The sequence below is a fragment of the Rhineura floridana genome, chromosome 2, assembly GCF_030035675.1.
Source record: "Rhineura floridana isolate rRhiFlo1 chromosome 2, rRhiFlo1.hap2, whole genome shotgun sequence".
Taxonomy (NCBI): domain Eukaryota; kingdom Metazoa; phylum Chordata; class Lepidosauria; order Squamata; family Rhineuridae; genus Rhineura; species Rhineura floridana.
The window spans coordinates 206,570,313-206,584,889 of record NC_084481.1 but is presented as its reverse complement, the minus strand read 5'-3'; the positions used below and the strand labels follow the sequence as shown (position 1 = coordinate 206,584,889).

The 14,577-nt window shown below is 40.6% G+C and overlaps 1 protein-coding gene and 1 non-coding gene across 4 annotated transcripts in view; one reads left to right on the top strand and one right to left on the bottom strand.

The window, feature by feature from the left end:
• SLC24A4 (solute carrier family 24 member 4) overlaps positions 1–14,577 on the bottom strand; it is a 182,743-nt gene that overhangs the window by 59,105 nt on the left and 109,061 nt on the right. Inside the window, exon 1 of one of the 3 annotated variants that reach the window (XM_061611988.1) lies at positions 8,124–8,166. The exons of the other annotated variants lie outside the window; for them this stretch is intronic. The gene's annotated coding sequence lies outside the window, so the exon portion shown is untranslated. Of the gene's footprint in view, positions 1–8,123; positions 8,167–14,577 lie in introns of those variants that run through there. 3 annotated transcript variants of the gene reach the window in all.
• TRNAA-GGC (transfer RNA alanine (anticodon GGC)) lies at positions 11,656–11,725 on the top strand. The gene has a single exon. It is a non-coding gene; the product is annotated as a tRNA-Ala (tRNA).

Genomic DNA, 14,577 nt, shown 5'->3' with positions numbered 1-14,577 from the left:
GCAGTTTAACATCTATATGAAGTCCTTGGGACCAGTCATCAGGAGATTTGGGGCAAGGTGTCAGCAGTACGTTGACGATACCCAACTCTATTTCTCTGTAACATCTGAATTGGGAGAGGCCGTGCAAGCCCTGGATCGCTGCCTGGACTCGGTCATAGGCTGGATGAGGGCCAGTAAACTGAGTCTGAATCCTAGCGAGATGGAGGAGCTGTGGGTTGGTGGTACCCGAGTTCAGATAATTGGTCAGTTGCCTGCTTTGGATGGGGTTGTACTCCCTCTGAAAGAGAAGGTCTGTAGTCTGGGGATGCTCCTGGATCCATTTTTGTTGCTAGAGGCCCAGGTGACCTGAGTGGCTAAGAGTGCCTTGGTCGCCCTGATGGATAACATTTATCAGGAGAAGGACAGGGAGTGCAACCCTTTTACTCTTACTTGATCTCCCAGCGGCTTTTGATACCATTGACCATTGTATCCTTCTGGGCCAACTTGGTGAGATGGGTATTGGAGGCACTGTTTTACAGTGGTTCCGATCCTATCTCCAAGGTCATTTTCAGAGAATAGTATTGGGTGATTGTCTTTCGGGCCCCTGGCAGTTGTGCTGTGGGGTGCCGCAGGGTACCATCTTGTCCCTCATGCTGTTTAACATCTATATGAAGCCCTTGGGAGTAGTCATTAGGAGATTTGAGGCAAGGTGTAAGCAGTATGCTGACGATACCCAGCCGTATTTCTCTGTAACATCTGAATCGGGAGAGGCTATGCAAGCCCTGGACAGCTGCCTGGACTTAATGGTGGGCTGGATGAGGGCCAATAAACTGAGTCTGAATCATAGCAAGATGAAGGTGCTGTAGGTTGGTGGTTTCTGAGTTCAGATAATTGGTCAGTTGCCTGCTTTGGATGGGGTCGTACTCCCTCTGAAAGAGCAAGTCCGTAGTCTGGTGGTGCTCGTAGATCCATCTTTGTCGCTGGAGACCCAGGTGACCTGAGTGGCTAGGTGTGCCTTTTACCAGCTTTGGCTGGTTAGACAGTGGGGCAGTTTCTGGACCGGGGTAGCCTGACCATTGTTGTCCATGCACTGGTAATCTCCAGGCTGGATTACTATAATGCGCTCTATGTGGACTGCCCTTGAGGTTGGTCCAGAAGCTGTAGCTGGTGCAAAAGGCAGTGGTGAGACTGCTCATTGGGGCATGGTATCGTCAACATGTTACCCCGCTGCTGAAAGAATTGCACTGGCTGCCCATTTGCTACTGGGCCAAGTTCAGGGTTCTAGTTTGAATGTACAAAGCCCTATACAGCTCAGGACCAGGATACCTGAAAGACCGTCTTATCCCTTACATACCCAGTCGATCACTGCGCTCTGCAGGTGAGGGCCTCCGGCAGATACCATCTTATCAGGAGGTCCATTCTGCACAACATAGGAAACAGACCTTTAGCGTGGCGGCACCTACCTTGTGAAACTCCCTCCCCTTAAATATTAGAAAGGCGCCATCTCTGTTATCTTTTCGGCACCTATTGAGGACCTTCCTCTTTCAACAAGTCTTTTAAGTTGAGACCTTATCCCAGACTGCGTCTGTGTTGGAATTGCTTTTTAATATGTTTTTAAACCTTTTTTTTAAAAAAAATGTTTTTAACCTTTTAAAAAAATATATGTTTTGAAAACTTTTTTAAAAAATGTTTTAAAATATGTTTTGTTTTAATGTATTTTAATGTCTTTTTAATGCTGTTTTAAAGTGTTCTAGTGCTTTTGTTTGCCACCCTGGGCTCCTGCTGGGAGGAAGGGCAGGAGATAAATCAAATAATAAATAAATAAGTTGCCCATCAGCAGCTGAACAGCAGATAGGGGCACTTGAGAATCCTCCTGAAGAACATAAGAAGAGCCTGCTGGATCAGGCCAATGGTCCATCTAGTCCAGCATCCTGTTCTCAGAGTAGCCAAACAGATGACTATGGGAAACCCACCAGCAGGACCTGAGCACAAGAGCTCTCTCCCCTCCTGTGGTTTCCAGCAACTGGTATTTGGAAGCATGCTTCTTCCAACTGTGAAGGCAGAGCACAGCTATCATGGCTAGTAGCCAGTGATAACCTTATTGTCTTTTAAAGCCATCCAAGTTGGTAGCCATCACTGCCTATTGTCGGAGTGAATTCCATAGTTTAAGTATGCACTGTGTGAAGAAGTACTTTCATTTGTCTTGAAGACTTGTTCACTAAGCATTCATCCTGGTTTGCCTGCCCAAAGCTTGCACAAAAGTTATACAATGTCTGCACTTTATGGGCCAGTAATTCTGATTTGTTTGTGGAGCGGTAATATGACAATCAGCATTCATCCTGATTTGTTTCCACAAAGATTATAAATAGTTATCCCGCATTTTGTGCATTTCCCCATCACTTTCCTAACTGCAAAAAGTCATTTTTTTTAAAAAAAGTGTATTTATTGTGACAGAGTGCTTTAATCTACTTTAATTGTGCAAACCACTCTGCATCTGTGTTAGAATTGCTTGTTAATATGTTTTTTAATAATATGTTTTTAACCCTTTTAAAAAAGATGTTTTTAAAGCTTTTTTAAAAAAATGTTTTTACCGTTTTGTTTTAATGTATTTTAAGGTCTGTTTTTATGATGTTTTAAAGTGTTTTTAGCGTTTCTGTTTGCCGCCCTGGGCTCCTGCTGGGAGGAAGGGCAGGATATAAATCAAATAATAAATAAATTAAATAAATAAACCTACATTTCTGGTAAGCAATTAAATCCCGCAAAATAGTGACAGTCTAGAGATGGCTATGGACAGCAGACAAAACAGGCATACCAGTCACATAGTCATGCTCTTCTGTATTGTATTTCTATTTAAATTACGGTAATTATTTGTATATGAGCATCTAGACACATAAATTATCACATCGCAATTTTACACAACTTCTTGTCTTCTTTTAGGGTGATTTTTATCTTACTTTTTGGCAGTGCCTAAGTGGCTTCCCTATGCAAATGTGATAATCATTGTTTGCATTACAAATCAGGTTCCCCAAATTCTAATCATGGTTTTCAAACATACTTCAAACCATGGTTACAATCCTGGCCTGATTTATGAGAACACCTGTTTGCAATAATCACGTGTACATCCACATGTACAAACATTTTTTAGAGAAAAGGACCATCGCCTTTTAAATTTCTGGTGCACCAGTAACTGCACAAGGGCAACAGACCTGCTTTTTAGAGTGTTGCCAACCATTACAAAACAGATTGTTTTTTTAAAAGTCTCAAGCTCAGACCCTTAAAAACACCAGGACATTTTGAAATTCTTGCCAAAAGGAACTAAATCAAATTGTGTTAATGCTGACAACTACATTAGAGGACTGAATTATTCATAATGTGTTCAGGAGTGTAGCTGATAAATCAGATTTTTAATGTTCTAATATAATTATATGTTTTTATTCTGTACGTCGCCCAGGGTGGCTGGACAACCAGCCAGATGGGCGACAAACAAACAAACAAACAAATAAATAAATAAATCACTCCAAAATTCAACAGGGAATCAATAGGGTACAGCACATAAAATGTTGGCTTGATACAGACACAAACCTTCTCAATTGCACTTTTCATGACTATGTCCAAATTGCCCAACAGCATCACAGAATAAAAGAAGAAGAATGTGCCAATCTTTTCTGAAGTCCCAAAGACAAAGCTATGTTTTCACAAATCTGTCTGCCGATATTCAAGACACATGCAAATAAATAATCCAGTTGCCGATAAAACAAGCAGAATGGGGGAGGAGTACAATATGACATATAATATTAACACTTATTGCTTTTTTGTGTTCTTCAATATATTTCTTCATTGCTATCAAATCAGAGCTGTCTAGTGTTCCATATACAAAAAAACCCACCTTAACTGAGAGTAGCGCATGTTGTTATTCTAGCAGAGTGCATAATTCAGCTTTCCTGGGAATCTCAACTTTGATTTTAAGAACTCCCACAAGTTCCTATCCTTCACCACTGCTACAATCTCAGAAGCAAGATTTCAATTGATTGGACAGTCAATGTATTGCATAGGTTGGTCTTCCTCCTCAAGACTGGAAGGAACAGAAAAAGTGAACCAAAGCAGTAAAAGGAAAGAATGAGAAGTTACACTCAGCCTGCGTGATTTTTATGGGTGCAGAATCTAGTTTTTCATGGTTTTAGTATGGAGTATGCACGTCTATGCTCTTCCTCCAGAATCACACAGACCACAGAAGACATGCTTATAAAACAGAGCTGAAGACAATAGCAACATTAATGTAGTTCCATAGAAATGATTGTTAACTACTATTTTTTCTTTTTAAAATTCTGATCCCAATGCAAAATCTGTGCTGTCAGCTAGCTAAGATTCCAAAAAGCAGCCCAGATAATAATTTGAGAATGTGAAGGCCATGATGCAAAATGTACATATCATATGAAGTCATCCTTTTCTTCCCCAAACAGTGCAGCCTTATGGTCAAATTGCCCTCACTGGTGTCATTCTGACTGTTGCTGGATTTTTGCCATTTCCCAAAAGGTCTATGAGCCTCTACTTGCCTAAAAGGGGCAACAAAACCTCCAACCATACACTGCAATAGAGAACGTCCACCAATATGGTGGGTTTTGTGTTCTGTTGTTGTTGTTTTGTTTTTGTCATTAGGTCATAACTTCAGTTGGGCAGCAAAAATAGGCCTTCTGGCTCTGTTCAGTAATCATCACTGATCTATGCAAGACCAGACATAAGTCATATGGAATTGTCGTTGATCACAAGCTGAATATGAGCCAACAGTGTGATGTGGCTGCAAAAAAGGCAAATGCTATATTAGGCTGCATTAACAGAAGTATAGTTTCCAAATCGCGTGAAGTATTAGTTCCCCTCTATTCAGCACTGGTTAGGCCTCATCTTGAATACTGTGTCCAGTTCTGGTCTCTGCACTTCAAGAAGGATGCAGACAAACTGGAACGTGTTCAGAGGAGGGCAACAAAGATGATCAGGGGACTGGAAACAAAGCCCTATGAGGACAGATTGAAAGAACTGGGCATGTTTAGCCTGGAGAAGAGAAGACTGAGGGGAGATATGATAGCACTCTTCAAGTACATGAAAGGTTGTCACATAGAGGAGGGTCGGAATCTCTTCTCGATCATCCCAGAGTGCAGGACACGGAATAATGGGCTCAAGTTGCAAGAATCCAGATTTCAACTGGACATCATGAAAAACTTCCTGTTAGAGCCATACGACAATGGAACCAATTACCTAGAGAGGTAGTGGGCTCTTAGACACTGGAGACATTCAAGAGGCACCTGGACAGTCATCTGTCGGGAATGCTTTGATTTGCACTTGCATTGAGCAGGGGGTTGGACTTGATGGTCTTATAGGCCCCTTCCAACTCTGCTATTCTACGATTCTATTATTCATATCTGAACCACACCGTTAAAGCATCCTTATACCACTTTGACAGCAACTGTAGTCTGTTAAAGGTGCTGGGAATTGTATTGGTTGGGGGGGGTGTCTCCTAACAACTGGGGCAACTCAGGAGTAAAATAAACAAACAAATAAAGAACAGCATTCCACGCTGCAATCTGGAGTGGTAAAGTCTGTTGAACTGCCTCGGAATTCTACCACCTCATTTATGTTGATCAGGACTCACAGGATTATTGTATGGTAGCCTTTGCCAATCTAGTGCTCTCCAGATGTTTTGGGCTACAACTCCCATCAGCCCTAGCCAGCATGGCCAATAGTCAGAGATGATGGAAGATGGACTGCAACAACGTCTGGAGAGCCGCAGGTTCTCCATCCCTGCTGTAGGTGATTCCTTTCAGAACTCAGTCAACACAGGACACATATTTCTAAATAAGAATAAAATTATTTATATTAAATAATTATATTACAGGCAAACGTGAGAAATATATACTTCATTGTCTTCTTTCAGCCTGAACATGATTATGATCCAACCTCAGCCTTACCCCATCATGAGCCCAAAGCTAATTTGGAGCTAAAAAGCTGTTTATTCATCATTGCTGCTAAGGTTCATGTGATCTATTCAACATTAATTATTTCCCCTGACACTATGTCTTATACATTATTTTCCTACAATTAAAAGACTAAAACAATTTGCACAGTGTTATCCAATTTGTCAGAATGCTACCTGTTCCCAGCACAGTACCATCAAGTCATCCTGCTGTGCCTCAACTCATGACACTAGTGCAGCTTTCACCAACCTGGTGCCTTCCAGATGTTTTAGACTACTACTTTCATCAGCCCCAGCCAGCAAGGACATTCTCTCCCATCAACCCCAGCCAGCATTTACACCACACCCGGGAACTGCAGTTTATTCCTCACATAGCAACAATTCCTCTGGGCTCCTTTTGGGATGAGAGGTGGGATATAAATTTAAGAATAAATAGCAATAAAATAAATTCCCAGCACTCTTAACAGAGGACAATTCCCAGGATTCTTTGAGAGGACAATGTGCTTTAAATTTTTGGTATGTATGCAGCCAAGACGTATGAGGTGGTCATGGGGATAAAATTGGCTTTCCCTTGGCATTTCTGCCATCTCTGAAGTTGCTCTCACCAACGCCTGGTGAAGGAGTGGAGAAAGTCACAAACAGGCAACACTTAATTCTTAGCTTAGTTCCCTCACTTCTTCCCTTTTGTGCTTAAAAGAACCATATGTAAGGTAGGGGTGTGTGAGAGAGGGAAAACAGGGAAACAAAGACAGGGGCAGCGTTTGTGGCACCATATTCATCAGGAGATGCCACATATTTATACTGAGATGAAAGTGACATCATTAATCTTCTGAGACGTTGAAGTGGATAATCTATAAAACGGCTGCTGGCATGCAGTAATCTTCAGTGGCTGTTGACAATTTTTCAAGAGGCCAGAATTGCTCCACATTATGTAAAACTGATGTTACTAAATCAAGCAGCTCCCTCAAATAACTTGCATCAGGCTGTGCATTATCCTGCTATACAGCTGGTCCCTGTGCTGCTGCTGCTCAGGATTGATCCAGGCAGCATGCATCCCCATTTATGCCAGCTGGATCATTTGGTAATAATCTGGTACCAACAGCATGATGATCCAAGCAGAAAATGTTTATTCACATCACATAAAATATAAGAGAGAAAAGGAGCACATATCCTTTCTAACCAGCTTAACTACCTTGCAACCAGCTCCCAGTCTTTCACAAGTACCTTGAAAATCCTGAATAGATGCATCAGTGTTGTGATGGGATTAATTTTGAAACTGCTTAGGAGTTATATTCCTGATACTTGTCATTATGATGGTTGGGGCTGCCTGTATATTAAGGTGTCCTGGAGGGCTGCAGTGGTTCACTGTGGACTCTGCTCAAAGAGATACATTGCACCCTCCCCATTCCGCATCTTCAAGAATCAATCAGTGTGAGACAGCTATCCTGTGTTGTGGTTAGGGATGTGGGAGACATTCGATTCAGTTTGCATTTAAAGCTGAATCTATCAAATTTGCCATTTCCAAAACAATATGAGACGTGAAACACAGCCATCCTTTGAAATTTGCACTTATCCAAATTTTGTGGTGGAAAGAATGTTTACAAAAATCCATATACAGGGTAAAAATGTGCATAAAATGAATATATTAGTGAAAATAGCATACAAAAATGCATTATATTAGGAGAAATTGCTTGCAACAATGTGTACATTAGTTAAAACTTCATACCAAAATGTGCTAAGAGAAATTCACACTAAAATGCTGAAGAATTTCCATGAGGATTTTTTTAAAAAGCAAATCACAAATTGCTACAAAAATATGGATAACTGAATTTAAGACTGGAAAAATGAGAACCTGACAGACCCAAAATTGATAGCTCCTTCCATCCCTAGCTATGGTGGAAGCAGGTTTCGCCTTTGCTGCAAAAAAAGAGAACTCTTTGGTTAAATAGCAGCCTTTCAATTATTTGCAAGTTAAGAGAATGCATTTAGACCCACTTTATTCAGGATTAATCCCCACCCTTTTCCAATCCTTGCTGTAGCTCCTGTTATCCCAAACTCATTATAGCCTCTGGATCCTCTCCTGCTCAAGCTAGAAGCTGCATTCAAGATAGCCCCGGGGGGGGGGCAAGGCTTCTCCCTTCCCACTTCCTGCCCTCAAATAAGTTAGCACAGGACTTACGTTATTTTATTTGTCTATCACATCTGCATGCAACCTTTGCTCCAAGGACCTCACAGAAGCATCCATAAGATTATCCCATTTTATCAGCACAACAGGTAAGATAGGCTAAGCAGTAAGTACTTGATCAAGAGACCCCAGGAAGCTGCAATGCAAAACCAAGAAGGGATTTCAGCCTTGGCTTTTCTGGTCCAAGTCCAATACCATATGCATTATAACACAATGGCATACTATCAGTACAATCTTAGCATATTTGCTCAGAAGTCCCATTAATTTCAAAGGGGGTTACTTCCATTTAGGGTATACACCCTAAGGCAAGGGTTCTTGACTTTTGGCCCATGGACAGGCATCAGTGGGTCCGTGAACCATGCACAAAAAGAATTTTTTTCCAGTGCAATACAATCTGTTTATTTATGGCAGTCCATAGCTTTCATCAGATTCTCAAAGGGCTCCATGACCCAAAAAAGGTTAAGAACCTTCAGGCAAGCTAAAAATATATTAAAATAATAATTGTGCATACGATTTGAGCCTGCATCATTAAGAAGCAATCCTAAAAACACTTATTAGCAAGTACGCTCCATTGGGCATAATGGAAATAACTTCCAAGTAAACATTTCCAAGATTGCATTGTAAATTGTTACTTCACTTTTTAAAACTCATTTTTTCTTTTTAACTTTCCCCCCAATAATATGAGCACCAGAAATAATAGAGACCACTTCTTCCAGAAAGTCTGCCATCTGTTAAAACACTATGAAAATTTCTGTATCTAACTATGCATGTACAACAAGACAGACAATTTCTTTTTTAAAACAAGCACTTGACAACTGAATACATTGACCTTTTTGGTTTTCAAAAAACCTTAGACACCTGTGTTATAAAGAATTAAAGGGAAGTGCATCCCTTAATTGACCATGCCAGACTTTGAGAGTGTCTCCCCTAGTTTTAAAGTGTAAATTGGCTCTGCAGAAGCCAGGAGGAATTTGTGTGTATGACTGACACCTGCTTCTGCTTAGGATGGTTACATTGGATGATTATTGCAGCAGACATTCTTGAGTAGCACGAGAGCATTGCTCCCATATGCCCTGTCCATGCTGCTGAAGGCATCCTGCCAATGCACTAAGTTCCAAAATCTCATAAGCCTGACAGAACATCTCACCAGCCACATGGATCAGATGTTTTATAACCCATTCAGGCATGCAATTTCTTCACCTTATCACCAGATAATTTACCCACAGAGGTAAAAAATCACTAGCAGGATGTTGATTGTACAGGATATTCGATGGCCTCCCTGACACAGTTACTACAAATGGGATTATTCTTCCACAGGAGAAAAAGAAGCATCCTTAATTTTAAATAGCTGTACATAAGGATCTGGCTTATTTTAGGGAGGAGGTATAGCTGGAAAAGGGTCAAGTTGTTGGAGGAGTAATTCTTATTCTGCAGCTAATCAAAGCATCCTAGATGTGGATTTGTTTGTTTCTTTTGATTTACAATCCGGTTCCCTTGGGTTAATTTCTGTTCAGGGTGGAAAAGAGCATGGGGCTGCTGCACCTTGAATAGTTGTGTAGATGATGGAATTTCACCTGATGTGCATTATTATTAAAGGTGCAGGAGCCCTGTCCTCTTTTTCATCTGCCCATCCTATTTCTGTTTTACATGAAATAGGGTCCATTTTAGGGCTCATGTAGAAGAGATAAAAATACACACACACACACAAAAGAGGAAGAGCTGATGTTTCTGGGAAGCCAACAACTAGGAAATTGAATTATGCATACCCTGTTCTTGATCCCAGCATCTGATAACCAGGGATATACTGCCTCTGAACATGGAGGATCCCTTTCTCAATCACCTGCCAATCGCCTGTTGATAAATCTTTTCTCCATCAATTTGTCTCATCATACACCAAAGAAGGAAAGAGGGCTTATTCATTTAAAAGCTGGAACAGCAGCATAACATCATGGGAAAAACATAATATAGCATTGCAGAGATCATGCCACTGCACACTTCCAGATTGTTAGTACTACACAGAACATTTCTTCCCCCACCCCATCCCAGCTTTCCTGAATATAATAACACTTATAAAGAAATTGGCAAATATTAAAGCAGTATAACTGCAATATATAAATGTCAGGCTTGAGAAATGTCTGCTTGTTTACATTAGTACATGAAACAAAAGGTAACAAAATTCAAGGAAGCAGGTTTTTCTTTTTTTGCCTCCTGCTACTAGGATCTGCTCAGTTAATTTACTCATAATGGCAAAGTCTCATAGCTGACATGGAGAAAGGACCTTAGATGACCTCCATAAGTAGGCAAGACACAGCTTACTAGCAGCAATTTGGTTTTTTTATTTTTTTAAGCAATTAGGTATTTAATTACAACTTTGTAAGTTAGAAAAGAGGCCATCTGCTAACCCCATTAAGAGTACCCGTGTAAAGGGAAGAACCTGGAGAAGGGTCTCAGCAGAAGATATTAAAGCATGGGTGGACTGTTATGGGAAGAGGTACTCCTTCATAGATCTCCCAAGCTATTTAGGGCTTTAAAGCAATTATCAGCACTTTGAATTGGTACAAAGCTCTTTTAAAATTGGTGTAGCAGGTATAAACCTGGGAGTTGCAGTCAAAATTCTGGCCACTGTATTCTACATCAACTGAAACTTCGAGGTCATCTTCAAGGGCAGCCCCATGAATGAATGTAATCCAAGTGGAAAACCACAGCATGGATCACCATGGCCAAACTATCTCTGTCCAGAGATCATAGAATTATAGAATACTAGAGTTGAAAGGGGCCTATAAGGCCATTGAGTCCAGCCCTCTGCTCAATGCAGATAGCTGTCCAGCCGCCTCTTGAAGGCTTCCAGTGTTGGAGAGCCCACCACCTACCTAGGGAACTGGTTCCATTGTCATACCGCTCTAACAGTTAGGATGTTTTTCCTGATGTTCCGCAAAAATCTGGCTTCCTATTACTTGAGCCCATTATTCAGTGTACTGCACTCTGGGATGATTGAGAAGAGATCCTGGCCCTCCTCTGTGTGACAACCTTTCAAGTACTTGAAGAGTGCTATCATATCTCCCCTCAGTCTTTTCTTCTCAAGGGTAAACATGCCCAGTTCTTTCAATCTCTTCTCATAGGGTGTTGTTTCCAGAGATGGAACCAGCAAAAGCTTGTGAAAGCTACTCTACCACTGAAGCCAACAGGGCTTCTAGTGATTAGGGTGGTTCTATTTTGTAAGTCACTTTGTGTCATTTCTTGTAAAAAAGTGACTAATTAATGCAAATAATAAAACAACAATTTATTAGTTCAACAGCAAGCCTGCTCTCTTGGGGGGAATGCAACCTCATCCAAGGCATACCCAATTCATCAGACCTGTGAATGATCTACCCACAGTGACTCCATCTTGTCAAGAGTCACTTTCAGTTTACTGGTCCTCATCTATCTGATTACCACATTCAGGCACTGGTTCAGCACCTTCACATTCACACCTGACTCAGATGATAAGAAGAAATAAAGCTGAGTGTCACCAGCATACTGAAGCATTGATTGTAGCTCAGTGGTAGAGCATCTGCTTGGCATGCAGAAGTCCCCAGGTTCAATCCCTGGCATCTCCAGGTAATGCTGGGTGACAATCCTGTCCGGAATCCTGGTGAGCCACTGCCAATCAGTGTAGACAATGCTAAGCTAAATGGACCAATTGTCTGATTCGATATAATCAGCTTTCAATGCTCCTATGAAGGCACACCAAATAACCTCACCTAGCATCTTCACATAGCTGTCAAAAAGCTAGAGGAATATCAAACACAAGCTTCCAAAACAATTTTATATAAGTACAGGACCACCATAAATGAAAGTAGAATCTTGCAGAATCACATCCTCTTTACTTGAACCAAATGTGAACATTTGTTTAACTTGGAGGTGGTTGGCATGCCATCAACTCTTGACCTTGTAATCATTCTCCATAAAGATAGCACTAATAGACTGGGACTCACTCTCCAAATAACTGACTGATCATCCCCATCTATTTCCTTTTCAGTGTCCATGTGCCACTATATGTGAAATATATTTTTAGTGAAACTAGTACTTGCTAACATTTCATATGAGGTGTAAATCATCCCAGAACCCAGATAACTTTTTAAAGTGTTAACAAAGTGGGAATCTTCTGCTAAAATATCTGCATAGAGGGAGATGCAATGTGGTACCTGATCTGAAGTTACTGATGAAAAGGAAACATAACCTCCTTTTCTAAACAGACACTCATAAATTTGGGGTGAGACCTTAAGCTGTTAAAGGATTTGGTAGCAGGTGATGTGTTCAGCATAAGCAAATTCATAGTCAGTGATAGTAATTAGCCTGTGCAACAGAGAGGGGGTAAAATCTGATATTCCTCAAATTCAGCAAGGACACTTCTGTGGCACCTTAAAGAGTATCAAATATGTTGGCCACATTCACACACCATGTTTGATCAGCTCCTCACTGATCACATTGGGGAGAACAAACCATAATCTCTGGTTTAGTGTTACGTCCAAACCAAGGAATTTGACAAGCCATAGTTTATGGCTTACTGTGATGCATGAGCATGCCATGGTAGCATGAGCTTTCATACACCATGCACACACACACACACAAAAGAAAAGGAAGGGAGCAAATGTTATTACAAATGTTACTGAAGTGTTATTACATTCCTCTCTTCTCTTCTTCTTCCTCTCTTTCTTTCTGTATATGTGTGCCAAACAAGGACATTTCATGCATCTCACAAAATGACCTCAGGCAGAATAAAATTGCTTGTTGATAAAGGTGCCACACAGGACTCTGTTGTTTTTTCTGCAATTGACTAACTTCACTACCCCTCTGGAATAGCCTAATCAGACTGTCATTTCCAAAACAACCGCCCTATTCTTTTTCAGTTCTAGTATGTAGGGACAAAGAGAACTATTACAATAGTTATTGTATAGAAATAGAAGAGGACAACAAAAAGGGAAGAACAAGAGCCCTATTCCAAAAGATTAGAGAAATGAAAGGGAAATTTAAACCAAGAGTAGGAATGTTGAATAATCAACAGGGGAACACACTGACTGACTGAGATAAAATAAAAGGAAGAAGGAAGTAATACACTGAAGAAGTCTATAAAAGAGATGCAAGGATGACAGATTCATTCAGGGAGGAATCATATGAAGAACCAGAAATTTTAGAATGTGAGGTAAAAGCTGCTCTTAAAATACTTGGAAGAAACAAATCATCAGGAATAGATGGCATACCAACAGAGTTGCTGCAAGCTACTGAGACTGAATCTGTCCACATTTTAACAAAAATCTGTCAAGAAATATGGAAAACTAAACAATGGCCCACAGACTGGAAGCGTTCAATATACATCCCAATTCCAAAGAAAGGGGATTGCAGGGAATGCACTAATTACCAAAATATTGCCTTAATATCCCATGCAAGTAAAGTAATGCTCAAGATTCTACAACAAAAGCTCTTACCATATATGGAGCGAGAAATGCCAGACATCCAAGCTGGATTTAGAAAGGGAAGAGGTACCAGAGATCATATCGCAAACACAAGCTGGATAATGGAACAGAACAAGGAATGTCAGAAGAAAATCACCCTGTGCTTTATAGATTACAGATCATGAAAAACTATGGAATGCTTTAAAAGAAATGGGGGTGCCGCAGCATCTGATTGTCCTGATGCGCAACCTATACTCTGCACAAGAGGCTACTGTAAGGACAGAATATGGAGAAACTGATTGGTTCCCCATCGGAAAGGGTGTGAGACAGGGGTGTATTTTATCACCCTATTTGTCTAATCTGTACGCAGAACATATCATACGGAAAACGGGACTGGACCAAGATGAAGAAGGTGTGAAAATTGGAGGGAGAAATATAAATAATTTAAGATATCCAGATGGTACCATACTACTAGCAGAAACCAGTAATGATTTGAAACAAATGCTGATGAAAGTTAAAGAGGGAAGCACAAAACCAGGACTACAGCTGAACGTCAAGAAGACTAAAGTAATGACAACAGAATATTTATGTAACTTTACAGTTGACAATGAGGACATTGAACTTGTCAAGGATTATCAATACCTTGGCACAGTCATTAACCAAAATGGAGACAATAGTCAAGAAATTAGAAGAAGGCTAGGACTGGGGAGGGCAGCTATGAGAGAACTAGAAAAGGTCCTCAAATGCAAAGATGTATCACTGAAAACCAACGTCAGGATCATTCAGACCATGGTATTCCCAATCTCTATGTATGGATGTGAAAGTTGGACAGTGTTAAAAGGGGATAAGAGAAAAATCAACTCATTTGAAATGTGGTGTTGGAGGAGAGCTTTGCGGATACCATGGACTGCGAAAAAGACAAATAATTGGGTGTTAGAACAAATTAAACCAGAACTGTCACTAGAAGCTAAAACTGAGGTTATCATACTTTGGACACATTTTAATTTAATTTAATT